Source organism: Delphinapterus leucas, chromosome 11, assembly GCF_059928025.1.
Source record: "Delphinapterus leucas isolate spDelLeu-1000000601 "Yukka" chromosome 11, BTC_Dleu_Yukka2, whole genome shotgun sequence".
In the NCBI taxonomy this organism is placed as follows: Eukaryota; Metazoa; Chordata; class Mammalia; order Artiodactyla; family Monodontidae; genus Delphinapterus; species Delphinapterus leucas.
Genome location: NC_143139.1, coordinates 35,239,652 through 35,252,701, shown reverse-complemented (window position 1 = coordinate 35,252,701; position 13,050 = coordinate 35,239,652). Strand labels below are relative to the sequence as shown.

Here is a 13,050-nt window from a genome sequence, read left to right as displayed (position 1 = left end):
TTTGCTTTAGCGACTACTATGTACAAGGCACCGTATCAACACTGAGGATACAATAGCGAAAAAAATAGGTGACAATTCCTGCCTGTGTGGAGCTTACGTTGTAGGGAGGGAACGCAAACCATGAAAAAGATATGTAAATAAAGCATGTAGTATGTTAGATGAGACTACATAGCAAACAAGATATGCCTTATAACTTATCCTGTATTTAGACTATGGTATAGTTTGAATCCTATAATATATATTTCGTAGTGAGAAAATTAAAGCAGATTGGGAGGAGTGTCAAGTATAGGTCCATTTGGAGGTTGCGATTTTAGATGTCTGAGGAAGGCTTCACTGAGTCGGTGGCATCATCATAAATACCTAAAGGAGATGAGGGAGCCAGCCATGCAAATATATGGGGCAAGAATATTCTTGGCAGAAGGAACATCATTGCAAAATCTGTGAAGTATTAGCATCTCTTGATTCAAATGGTATTTTCCCACCCATTTACAAATGCTGACAATCAGATTTGTAATATTTCATATAAGTTATATTGTCACCGAATAAGATTAAGTGGCTTTTTTGCTTTATCTTTTCAAATTCCATTTAATGTGGCATACAAGATATTTACTGGTTTTTGTTACAAGATATGTTTTAAAAGTTTCCTCTAAGGTTAAAAAAGAGGAAGATTATAAAAATAAGTGTTTGTTGTAGATATTTAAACTGTATTTTTCAATGTAAAACAATATTGATAAAGTCCTTGATGTTAAAGATAAACTTATTACCCCGCCTCCAGATTTTTGTCTATTTTTATTTTATACACTTTCTTTGTTTCTTTACTTGTATTAATTTTCATTCCTTTATTAAAATCTTTTTTTAAATTGAAGTATTGTAGGCTTACGGTATTATATTCGTTTCAGGTGTACAGCATAGTGACTCAGTATTTTTACATGTGGTCACCACTTTAAGTCTCGTTACCCTCTGTCACCGTACAAAGTTATGACAAGAGGAACTGTATTCAATATCTTGTAACAACCAGCAATGGAAAAGAATCTGAAAAAGAATAGATATATACCTGTATAACTGAATCACCTTGCTGTACACCTGAAACATTGTAAATCAACTATATTTCAACAAAAATCTTTACAAATTTTAAAAAGGTATGACAAGGTATATTTGCACAGCTTCTTCTACATATGTAATCACACAGCATAATTGACTGCGTGTACTTTTTAAATGAATAAATGCCTTCCTTTTGCCAAAATTGTTTTGCTGGAGATATATTTGTCTTACAAGGAACCATGTGCTTCTCACTAAGGGGTAGAAATGCTAAAGTAACTTGTGCACTTAGATTACTGAGTTCAGGTCAGTCCTCCTGCTGCCAGCCTGGCCTGCTGGCATCTGTACCGCCCAGCTGCGGTTAAGCGTAACCAAGCCCTCTAGCCCTCACTCCACACATAGCTGCTAACCTCACCGCACACTCAGCTGTCCCTTTTCCGGTCTCTGCAGAGTCACTCTCAGGGCACAGGTGACGTGGAGGTGGCCAGGAATTTATGATTCCATTTAAAAAGCTGACTAGACCATGACATGATAGAGATTTCCAAAGAACACTTTCAAAAACCATTTCTCATGTGGCTCTTCCATGGGTGGTTTGGGGGGCAGAGTTGCTGGTTCTGGAATTGGTGCTTCTCCATCAACCCTGTGGGGAGGTGGCTGGCTCCCGCTGCTGGATGTGATGATGTCTTTTCCCCCTTTTCTGGGCCTCAGCAAACTTCCCTGCAACAGGAAAGAAAGCATTTACCTGATACCCGATTACTCTGCTAGTCTAGCTGTTGTCTTGGGAGTATTGGAGGGTGACATCTGGGGTGTCAGGAGCTTCTGTGAGCCACTCAAGCCATGACAAGTTGATGACTTTCCAGTGTAGCGGCAATCAGTCATGTGACCGACGTGAGGAGTGAACTTGGGATGTGGGCTTGGTATTCCACCTTTGCTCGTGTGGAAATGAGCAGAAAGGTCAGCAGACGGCCACTGAAGATACTCAAAGTCTAGATGAGGCTTTTGCCATTTGGAAGTGAGCCAAGATGGATGAATGACTTTGCACCTATTCGTCTGAGGAATTTTAAAATGATAATCCCAAGGGAACAGAACTAGTCCTACACTTGACTAAGTCCGGGTTCCTGGGTGGAATAAAACAATCACATTTTCTGAGGTTTTGAGGAGTTGGTGAAGCTTCATTTTTTTTTCCTTCAAGCCAGTTAACAGCCTTCACTTTTGCTTCAGTTATGAAGGGCCCACTTAATTCACTAGCATAATTCCATACTTTGGAGATATACTAAGTGATCTCATCGGCAGCTTTGAGTATTTATACATTTATTTATTTATAACATCTTTATTGGAGTATAATTGCTTTACAATGGTGTGTTAGTTTCTGCTATATAACAAAGTGAATTAGCCATGCGTATACATATACCCCCATATCTCCTCCCCCTTGCCTTTCCCTCCCACCCTGCCTATCCCACCCCTCTAGTTGCACACAAAGAACACAGCTGATCTCCCTGTGCTATGCGGCTGCTTCCCACGGGCTATCTATTTTACATTTGGTAGTGTATATATGTCCATGCCACTCTCTCACTTCGTCTCAGCGTACCCTACCCCTTCCCCGTGTCCTCAAGTCCATTCTCTACGTCTGTGTCTTTATTCCTGTCCTGCCCCTAGTTTCTTTAGAACCATTTTTTTCCTTTTTAGATTTCATATCTATGTGTTAACATATGGTATTTGTTTTTCTCTTTCTGACTTACTTCACTCTGTATGACAGTCTCTAGGTCCATCCACCTCACTACTAATAACTCAGTTTCGTGTCCATTTATGGTGGAGTAATATTCCATTGTATATATATGCCACATCTTCTTTATGCATTCATCTGTCGATGGACACTGAGGTTGCTTCCATGTCCTGGCTATTGTAAATAGAGCTGCAATGAACATTGTCGTACATGACTGTTTTTGAATTATGGTTTTCTCAGGAACTATGCCCAGTAGTCGGATTGCTGGGTCATACGGTAGTTTTATTTTTAGTTCTTAAAGAACCTCCATACTGTTTTCCATAGTGGCTGTATCAATTTACATTCCCACCAACAGTGCAGGAGGGTTCCCTTTTCTCCACACCTTCTCCAGCATTTATTGTTTCTAGATTTTTTGATGATGGCCATTCTGACCGGTATGAGGTGATATACCTCACTGAGGTTTTGATCTTCATTTCTCTAATGATTAGTGATATTGAGCATCCTTTAATGTGTTTCTTGGCAATCTGTATATCTTCTCTGGAGAAATGTCTATTTAGGTCTTCTGCCCATTTTTGGATTGGGTTGTTTGTTTTTTTGTTATTGAGCTGCATGAGCTGCTTATAAATTTTGGAGATTAATCCTTTGTCAGTTGCTTCATTTGCAAATATTTTCTCCCATTCTGAGGGTTGTCTTTTGGTCTTGTTTACGGTTTCCTTGGCTGTGCAAAAGCTTTGAAGTTTCATTAGGTCCCATTTGTTAGTTTTGATTTTATTTCCATTTCTCTAGGAGGTGGGTCAAAAAGGATCTTGCTGTGATTTATGTCATAGAGTTTTCTGCCTATGTTTTCCTCTAAGAGTTTGATAGTGCCTGGCCTTACATTTAGGTCTTTAATCCATTTTGAGTTTACTTTTGTGTATCGTGTTACGGAGTGTTCTAATTTCATTCTTTTACATGTAGCTCTCCAGTTTTCCCAGCACCACTTATTGAAGAGACTGTCTCTTCTGCATTGTATATTCTTGCCTCCTTTATCAAAGATAAGGTGACCATATGTGCATGGGTTTACCTCTGGGCTTTCTATCCTGTTCCATTGATCTATAGTTCTGGTTTTGTGCCAGTACCATACTGTCTTGATAACTGTAGCTTTGTAGTATAATCTGAAGTCCAAAAGCCTGATTCCTCCAGCTCTGTTTTTCTTTCTCAAGATTGCTTTGGCTATTGGGGGTCTTTTGTGTTGCCATACAAATTGTGAAATTTCTTGTTCTAGTTCTATGAAAAATGCCTTTGGTAGTTTTATAGGGGTTGCATTGAATCTGTAGATTTCTTTTGGTAGTAGAGTCACTTTCACAATGTTGATTCTTCCTATCCAAGAACATGGTATATCTCTCCATCTGTTTGTATCATCTTTAATTTCTTTCATCAGTGTCTTATAATTTTGCATACAGGTCTTTTGTCTCCTTAGGTAGGTTTATTCCTAGGTATTTTATTCTTTTTGTTGCAATGGTAAATGGCAGTGTTTCCTTAATTTCTCTTTCAGATTTTTCATCATTACTGTGTAGGAACACAAGAGATTTCTGTGCATTAATTTTGTAGCCTGCTACTTTACCAAATTCATTTCTGGTGGCGTCTTTAGGATTCTCTATGTATAGTATCATGTCATCTGCAGACAGTGACAGTTTTACTTCTTCTTTTCTGATTTGGATTCCTTTTATTTCTTTTTCTTCTCTGATTGCTGTGGCTAAAACTTCCAAAACTATGTTGAATACTAGTGGTGAGAGTGGGCAACCTTGTTTTGTTCCTGATCTTCGTGGAAACGGTTTCAGTTTTTGACTATTGAGAGCGATGTTGCCTGTGGGTTTGTCACATATAGCCTTTATTAAGTTGAGGTAAGTTCCCTCTATGCCTACTTTCTGGAGGATTTTTATCATAAATGAGTGTTGAATTTTGTCAGAAGCTTTTTCTGCATCTATTGAGATGATCATATGGTTTTTCTCCTTCAAGTTGTTAATATGGTTTATCACATTGATTGATTTGCATATATTGAAGAATCCTTGCATTCCTGGGATAATCCCACTTGATCATGGTGTATGATCCTTTTAATGTGCCGTTGGATTCTGTTTTCTAGTATTTTATTGAGGATTTTTTCATCTGTATTCATCAGTGATATTGGCCTGCAGTTTTCTTTTTTTGTGACATCTTTGTCTGGTTTTGGTACCCGTGTGATGGTGGCCTCATAGAATGAGTTTGGGAGCGTTCCTCCTTCTGCTTTATTTTGGAAGAGTTTGAGATGGATAAGTGTTAGCTCTTCTCTGAATGTTTGATCGAATACGTCTGTGAAGCCATCTGGTCCTGGGCTTTTGTTTGCTGGAAGATTTTTAATCACAGCTTCATTTTCAGTGCTTGTGATTGGTCTGTTTATATTTTCTATTTCTTCCTGGTTCAGTCTCGGAAGGTTGTGCTTTTCTAATGATTTGTCCATTTATTCCAGGTTGTCCATTTTATTGGCATATAGCTGCTTGTAGTAGTCTCTTAGGATGCTTTGTATTTCTTCAGTGTCAGTTGTTACTTCTTTTTCATTTCTAAGTCTATTGATTTGAGTCTTCTCCCTTTTTTTCTTGATGAGTCTGGCTAATGGTTTTTCAATTTTGTTTATCTCTCAAAAAACCAACTTTTAGGTTTTTTTCATCTTTGCTATCATTTCCTTCGTTTCTTTTCCATTTATTTCTGATCTAATTTTTATGATTTCTTTCCTTCTGCTAACTTTGGGGTTTTTTTGTTCTTCTTTCTCTAATTGCTTTAGGTGCAAGGTTAGGTTGTTTATTTGAGATGTTTCTTGTTTCTTGAGGTAGGATGGTATTGTTATATACTTCCCTCTTACGACTGCTTTTGCTGCAGCCCATAGTTTTTGCATCATCGTGTTTTCATTGTCATTTGTTTCTTGGTATTTTTTATTTCCTGTTTTATTTCTTCAGTGATCTGTTGGTTTTTTAGTAGTGTATTGTTTAGCCTCCATGTGTTTGTAGTTTTTACAGATTTTTTTTCCTCTCATAGTGTTGGGGTCAGAAAAGATAATTGATACGATTTCAATTTTCTTAAATTTACCAAGGCTTGATTTGTGACCCAATATATGGTCTTTCTGGAGAATGTTCTGTGAGCACTTGAGAAGGAAGTGTATTCTGTTGTTTTTGGATGTAAAGTCCTATGTATATCAATTAAGTCCATCTTGTTTAATATATCATTTAAAGCTTGTATTTCCTTATTTATTTTCATTTCGGATGATCTGTCCATTGTTGAAAGTGGGGTGGTAAAGTCCCCTATTATTATTGTGTTACTGTTGATTTCCCCTTTTATGGCTGTTAAAATTTGCCTTATGTTTTGAGGTACTCCTGTGTTGGGTACATAAATTTTTACAATTGTTATATCTTCTTCTTGGATGGTACCCCATAATCATTATGTAGTGTCCTTCTTTGTTTCTTGTAACATTCTTTATTTTAAAGTCTATTTTGTCTGATATGAGAATTGCGACTCCAGCTTCTTTTGATTTCCATTTGCTTGGAATATCTTTTTCCATCCCCTCACTTTCAGTCCGTCTGTGTCCCTAGGTCTGAAGTGGGTCTCTCGTAGACAACGTACATACGGGTCTTGTTTTTGTATCCATTCAGCCAGTCTGTGTCTTTTGTTTGGAGCATTTAAATCCATTTACATTTAAGGTAGTTATCGATATGTATGTTCCTCTTGCCATTTTCTTAATTGTTTTGGGTTTGTTATTGTAGGTCTTTTTCTTCTCTTGTGTTTCCTGCCTAGAGAAGTTCCTTTAGCATTTGTTGTAGAGCTGGTTTGGTGGTGCTGAATTCTCTTAGCTTTTGCTTTTCTGTAAAGGTTTTAATTTCTCCTTTAAGTCTGAACGAGCTTCTTGCTTGGTAGAGTAATATTGGCTGTAGATTTTTCCCTTTCATCACTTTAAATATGTCCTACCACACCCTTCTGGCTTGCAGAGTTTCTGCTGAGAAATCAGCTGTTAACCTTATGGGGATTCCCTTGTATGCTATTTGTTGCTTTTCCCTTGCAGCTTTTAATATTTTTTCTTTGTGTTTAATTTTTGGTAGTTTGATCATTATGTGTCTTGGAGTGTTTCTCCTTGGATTTATCCTGTATGGGACCCTCTGCACTTCCTGGACTTGATTGACTATTTCCTTTCCCATATTAGGGAAATTTTCAACTATAATCTCCTCAAATATTTTCTCAGTCCCTTTCTTTTTCTCTTCTTTGTCTGGGACCCCTATAATTCGAATGTTGGTGTGTTTAATGTTTTCCCAGAGGTCTCTGAGACTGTCCTCCATTCTTTTCATTCTCTTTTCTTTACTCTGCTCTCTGGTAGTTATTTCCACTATTTTATCTTCCAGGTCACTTATCCATTCGTTTGCCTCAGTTATTCTGCTATTCATTCCTTCTATAGAATTTTTAATTTAATTTATTGTGTTGTTCATCATTGTTTGTTTGCTCTTTAGTTCTTCTAGGTCCTTGTTAAACGTTTCTGTCATTTTCTCCATTCTACTTCCAAGATTTTGTATCATCTTTGCTATCATTGCTCTGAATTCTTTTTCAGGTATACTGCCTATTTCCTCTTCATTTGTTTGGTCTTGTGGGTTTTTACTTTGCTCCTTCATCTGCTGTGTATTTCTCTGTCTTCTTATTTTGCTTAACTTACTGTGTTTGGGGTCTCCTTTTCGCAGGCTGCAGATTCATAGTGCCCATTGTTTTTCATGTCTGCCCCCAGTGGGTTAGGTTGGGTCAGTGGGTTGTGTAGGCTTCCTGGTAGAGGGTACTAGGGTCTGTGTTCTGGTGGATGAGGCTGGATCTTGTCTTTCTGGTGGGCAGTACCGTGTCTGGTGGTGTGTTTTGGGGTGTCTGTGAACTTATTATGATTTTAGGCAACCTCTCTGCTAATGAGTGGGGGTGTGTTCCTGTCTTGCTAGATGTTTGGCATAGGATCTCCAGCACTGTAGCTTGCTGGTCGTTGAGTGGGGCTGGGTCTTGGCGTTGATATGGAGATCTCTGGGAGAGTGTTAGCCGTTTGATATTATGTGGGGCCAGGAGGGCTCTGGTGGACAAATGTCCTGAAGTTGTCTTTCCCACTTCAGAGGCACAGGCCTGACACCCAGCTGGAGCACCAAGACCGTGTCAGCCACACGGCTCAGAAGAAAAGGTAGATTAAAAAAAAAAAGAATGAAAAAATAAAATAATTAAAATAAAAATATATATTATTAAAAATTAATAAGTAATAAAATAAAAAGAAAGAAAGAAGAGAGCAATCAAACCAATAAACAAATCCACCAATGATAACAAGCACTATAAAGTATACTAAAAAAATAATAATAATAACTGACAGAACCTTAGGACAAATGGAAAAGCAAAGCTTACAGACCAAATCACACAAAGAAGCATACACATACACAGTCACAAAAAGAGAAAAAGGAAAAAATATATATAAATTTAAAAAAAGGAAGAGAGCCACCAGATCAATAAACAAATGTACCAATGATAATAAACTCTAAATACTAAACTAAGATAAACATAAAGCCAGAAACAAATTAGATGCAGAAAGGAAGCCCCAAGTCCACAGTTGCTCCCAAAGTCCACGACCTCAATGTTGGGATGATTCATTGTCTATTCAGGTATTTTACAGATGCAGGGTACCTCAAGTTGATTGTGGAGATTTAATCCGCTCCTCCTGAGGCTGCTGGGAGAGATTTCCCTTTCTCTTCTTTGTTCGCACAGCTCCCCGGGCTCAGCTTTGGATTTGGCTCCGCCTGTGCGTGTAGGTTGCCGGAGGGCGTCTGTTCCGCACTCAGACAGGACGGGCTTAAAGTAGTAGCTGATTAGGGCGCTCTGGCTCACTCAGGCCGTGGGGAGGGAGGGGTATGGATGCGGGGAGAGCCTGCGGTGGCAGAGGCCGGCGTGACGTTGCAACAGCTGTGTGTTCTCCCGTGGAAGTTGTCCCTGGATCACGGGACCCTGGTAGTGGCGGGCTGCACAGGTTCCCAGGAGGGGAGGTGTGGATAGTGACCTGTGCTCGCACACAGGCTTCTTGGTGGCTGCAGCAGCAACCTTAGCATCTCATGCCGTCCTCTAATGTCTGCGCTATCGATAGCCACAGCTCGCGCCCATCTCTGCAGCTCATTTTGGCAGTGCTCTGAATCCCCTCTCCTCACGCACCCCGAAAGAGTGGTCTCTTGCCTCTTAGGCAGGTCCAGACTTTTTGCCGGACTCCCTCCTGGCTATCTGTGGCACACTAGCCCCCTTCAGGCTGTGTTCACACGCAGCCAACCCCAGTCCTCTCCCTGCGCTCCGACCGAAGCCCGATCCTCAGCTCCCAGCCCCGCCCGCCCCGGCGGGTGAGCAGACAAGCCTCTCGGGCTGGTGAGTGCCGGTCAGCACTGTTCCTCTGTGCGGAAATCCCTCTGCTTTGCCCTCCGCACCCCTGTGGCTTCGCTCTTCTCCGCGGCTCCGAGGCTTCCCCACCCCCACCCCCGTCTCCGCCCGCGAAGGGGCTTCCTAGTGTGTGGAAACGTTTCCTCCTTCACAGCTCCCTGCTAGAGGTGCACGTCCCATCCCTGTTATTTTGTGTCTGTTTTTTTCTTTTGCCCTACCCAGGTACGTGGGGAGTTTCTTGCCTTTTGGGAAATCTGAGGTCTTCTGCCAGCATTCAGTAGTTGTTCTGTAGCAGTTGTTCTACATGTAGATGTATTTTTGATGTATTTGTGGGAAGGAAGGTAATCTCCACGTCTTACTCCTCCGTCATCTTGAAGGTCCTTCTATAAGTTTTCAAAGTTTGTGAAATTTAAGTTTTTTTGTAACCATAACTTGCACAGATTTTTCAGATGGTGAAAGTATGAGGAAACAAATAAACAAAACTCTGGTTACGTAAAAGTAAAGTACTAGGGATTGCATGTTTAGGGGAGAACTCTCTTAGTGGGTAGTGCTTGAACCAAGACTGGAAGGTTCCCAAGATGGTGGCCAAGCAAAAATCTGAGTGGAGAGTGTGTCTGTGTGAACATTCTGTATCATATTTCCTAGAAAATGGTGTGGTCTTCCTGTGTATAATTAAAATCTTTCTTCATTGTGAAAAACTATATTAAATATTTTTAAACAGGTTTCCTCTTGCATGTATTAGGGTCTCTATTTCAGAGACCCCAGTTACCCTTAGCTGAATTATGTTTGCCAGTCTTCCATATCTATTAGCTTCATCCTAATGACTTAAATCTTCTTTTTCCTTCCAACTATATTTTCTATGAATATGACAAGCTTTCTTTTAAGTTGGAAACTTTATTTTAAGCCATGTATGTTTCATTCTTTCTGTTTTTAATATGCATTACTTCGGTAGAGATGTTTTGGTCTTCAATTTTATTTCCTTTAGGCTTGCAATTTTTCTTTTCTATTTTGTTTTTCTACTGTCTCATTTTATAAAGCTTTTTTTAAATCAGTATATTCCTATTAAATGCTGTGGAAAATTTCCTTCTCTTTTAGGGTTATGCTTTTTCCTAGGCTGATTATTTTCTTTCTGTGCTGTATGGTTTTGAGTGTTTTCCATAGTTTTTGTGCATTGGATTCAATTCCCTTTCCTCATATTTTACTCACACTTGGACAGTTTGGTCCAGATTTTCTATTTGACTTCTTTCCACGCCATCTGAGAGCTGTTTGCTGTGCCTTCCTTGGTTGTGGTTTAAGGACTCAGTATTTTGAGTTCTATCCATAATTTTCTCTGGCTTTGAGGGCCTGTTAGGCTGAGGGGAGAGCTTGGCCCAGGGAGTGATATCTGAGCTTCACCTTCACTTCTAGGATTTCATAAAATGTTTGGTGTCAGAGTTCAATCCATGAAGTCAGAGAACTGTCCCATTTCTATAGAGATTCACCCTCAGGCTTTGGGTCAGCCCCTGCTTCTATGCGTCACTTTGGTACTTTCCTCTTCGAGAATCAATCCTGTCCTGCACATCTATTTCAACCTGGTTTTCCCCTGCTGCTGTTTCTCCCACTTCCTAAACAGAAGAGAGAAGTCACTTAGTTTTCCTCTTGCCAGATCCGAGAGCATTATTGAGAATCTCAGAATCTGGTCTATTCTCTCACATGGCTTCTTGGAAATGGGATGGGAAGAGGAATTTGGTCATGTCACAGTGGCTGCAGTCAGCTGCAGAAACTTATGTTTCTTTAGGTAAGCCATTGCACTGTGCCCTTTTGCTTGGTTAGTTATTTGTGGTGATTTTTGTTGTGGTTGTTGCTAAAATCTGTGCTGTTGTCCATTCTACCATCTAAACAGTAAATCTCCCATCACCCTTATATTACTCTAGCTCTTTCATTTACCTGTATATAAACAGACTCAAAACCAAACAGCACTGAAACATAGTTGTCCAAAAGATATCTTAAAACAGATGAATATTAAAGCTTTCTATATTTGCTAAAAAAAAATTCCTAGTGTTTTCTAATTAGCTGAGCTTTGTGTTTGTTATATTTCTTAAGAAAATCAACTTATTATCAAAAATAGCAAACATTTGAGTTATTTGATCTTAAAAGTATTAGATATAAATAAAACATGTAATGATGGGCTTGGAATAATAAAATTTCTTTAAAGAGAGGAAGAAAATACGAAATGGCAATCATGACCCATCCAGAGTTATTTCTGTTTTGAGCTATGTGCTGTTTTACTAGTAATATTAAAAAGTCCATAACACTTTTGTTATGGTCTCCCTTTTTAAAAAATAAAGTTATTTATTTATTTATGGCTGTGTTGGGTCTTCGTTGCTGCATGCGGGCTTTCTCTAGTTGCGGCGAGCAGGGACTACTCTTTGTTGCAGTGCGCGGGCTTCTCATTGCAGTGGCTTCTCTTGTTGCGGAGCACGGGCTATAGGCATGCGGGCTTCAGTAGTTGTGGCATGTGGGCTCAGAAGTTGTAGCTCATGTGCTCTAGAGCGCAGGCTCAGTAGTTGTGGAGCACGGGCCCCATGGCATGTGGGATCTTCCCAGACCAGGGCTCGAACCTGTGTCCCCTGCATTGGCAGGCGAATACTTAACCACTGCGCCAACCAGGGAAGTCCCATCTTTCTCTTTTTCTTGTTATGTTTATTGTTCATGTGGGTGGCTGTAATCTACATACTCTGACTATGAAATTTTTATGGTTGATACTGAGCCATAAGTTTCTACTAAAATACAGTTGAAAACTTGGAAGCTGTTTTAGACCTGAGCCAAGAGAAAAGACATTGTGTCATCAACTTTTTGTGCAGTTTATTTGTCTTATAGTCATGGGGCCCCCCAAAATATTTGTAAGTCTGAGGGTAAGAACTCATATTCCATGTATTGTGCTGAAATGCTTCAATACTCATTTTGGTATCTTAATAAAGATATTTACCAAATATGGAAAATTAACTTATTCATTTACCTGGTAAATATTTATTGAATGCTTACCATGTGGCAGGAACTCTTCTGAAGACTGGAGATCCTCTGATGAGCAAGATAAAATCCCTCCCCTTATATAGCTTTACTTCAGAATGAAGGAAATGGGCAATCTGTGAAAAAATAAATAATTACCTGATTGTGTTCTTAATAAGCATTCTCAAATTTAACCATTTATCCTTCAAACTCAGCCATTGCTGATCTGAGATCAGAGACAGTATATCAATATATCAGTGCAGGCTAATTGTTTGCTTGTGCCTGAATTGTGTATTCTGAGTGACAGACCTATATACCCTGGGCTAAGCCAAAAAGGCACCACTATGCATAAAAATATATAAAGAGGGGAGAATGAATAGCTGAAACTCTTTAAAGATTGCCCCATTTACTACTCTACCATCTAAAAAGGGGAAGTGATTGTAAGGACTATTTAAAGGCTGACCTCCGTGGTGGATTTTCCTCTTGCTGCTAAAATTGCCTTTGTTCACTCAGCTGTTTTCAGAATACTCTTTGTAAGATCCCACCTGGCTTTTCTCTCTTAATATATAAAGTATATGCTGTGCTTCGAGCCTATTAATAAAGCACAATAGGGTTGTTGTGACCTTGATTCCTTGGGGGTGAAGAACCCCAGTGGGATTGTCAGTGCAGCTTCCACAGCTAGCTTGAAATGTTAGCTGTCCTTACAAGGCAAGAAGGCAGTACTACACATTTTGCTACATTTGGTTTGGACAAAATACATTTCCGTCCAGTTCTTCAGATGGCATATAGTGACATTCACTAATTGACACCATATTCACGGGCTACAGGTAACAATTTTGAAATGTCTGAGATGTGGGAGAATGAAGCAATTT

The 13,050-nt window shown here is 39.5% G+C and overlaps 1 protein-coding gene across 1 annotated transcript in view; it reads left to right on the top strand.

Annotated features, from left to right (window-relative positions):
* The window catches only part of NELL2 (neural EGFL like 2), a 435,366-nt gene that overhangs the window by 362,342 nt on the left and 59,974 nt on the right, over positions 1-13,050 (top strand). The gene's annotated exons all lie outside the window — the stretch shown is intronic.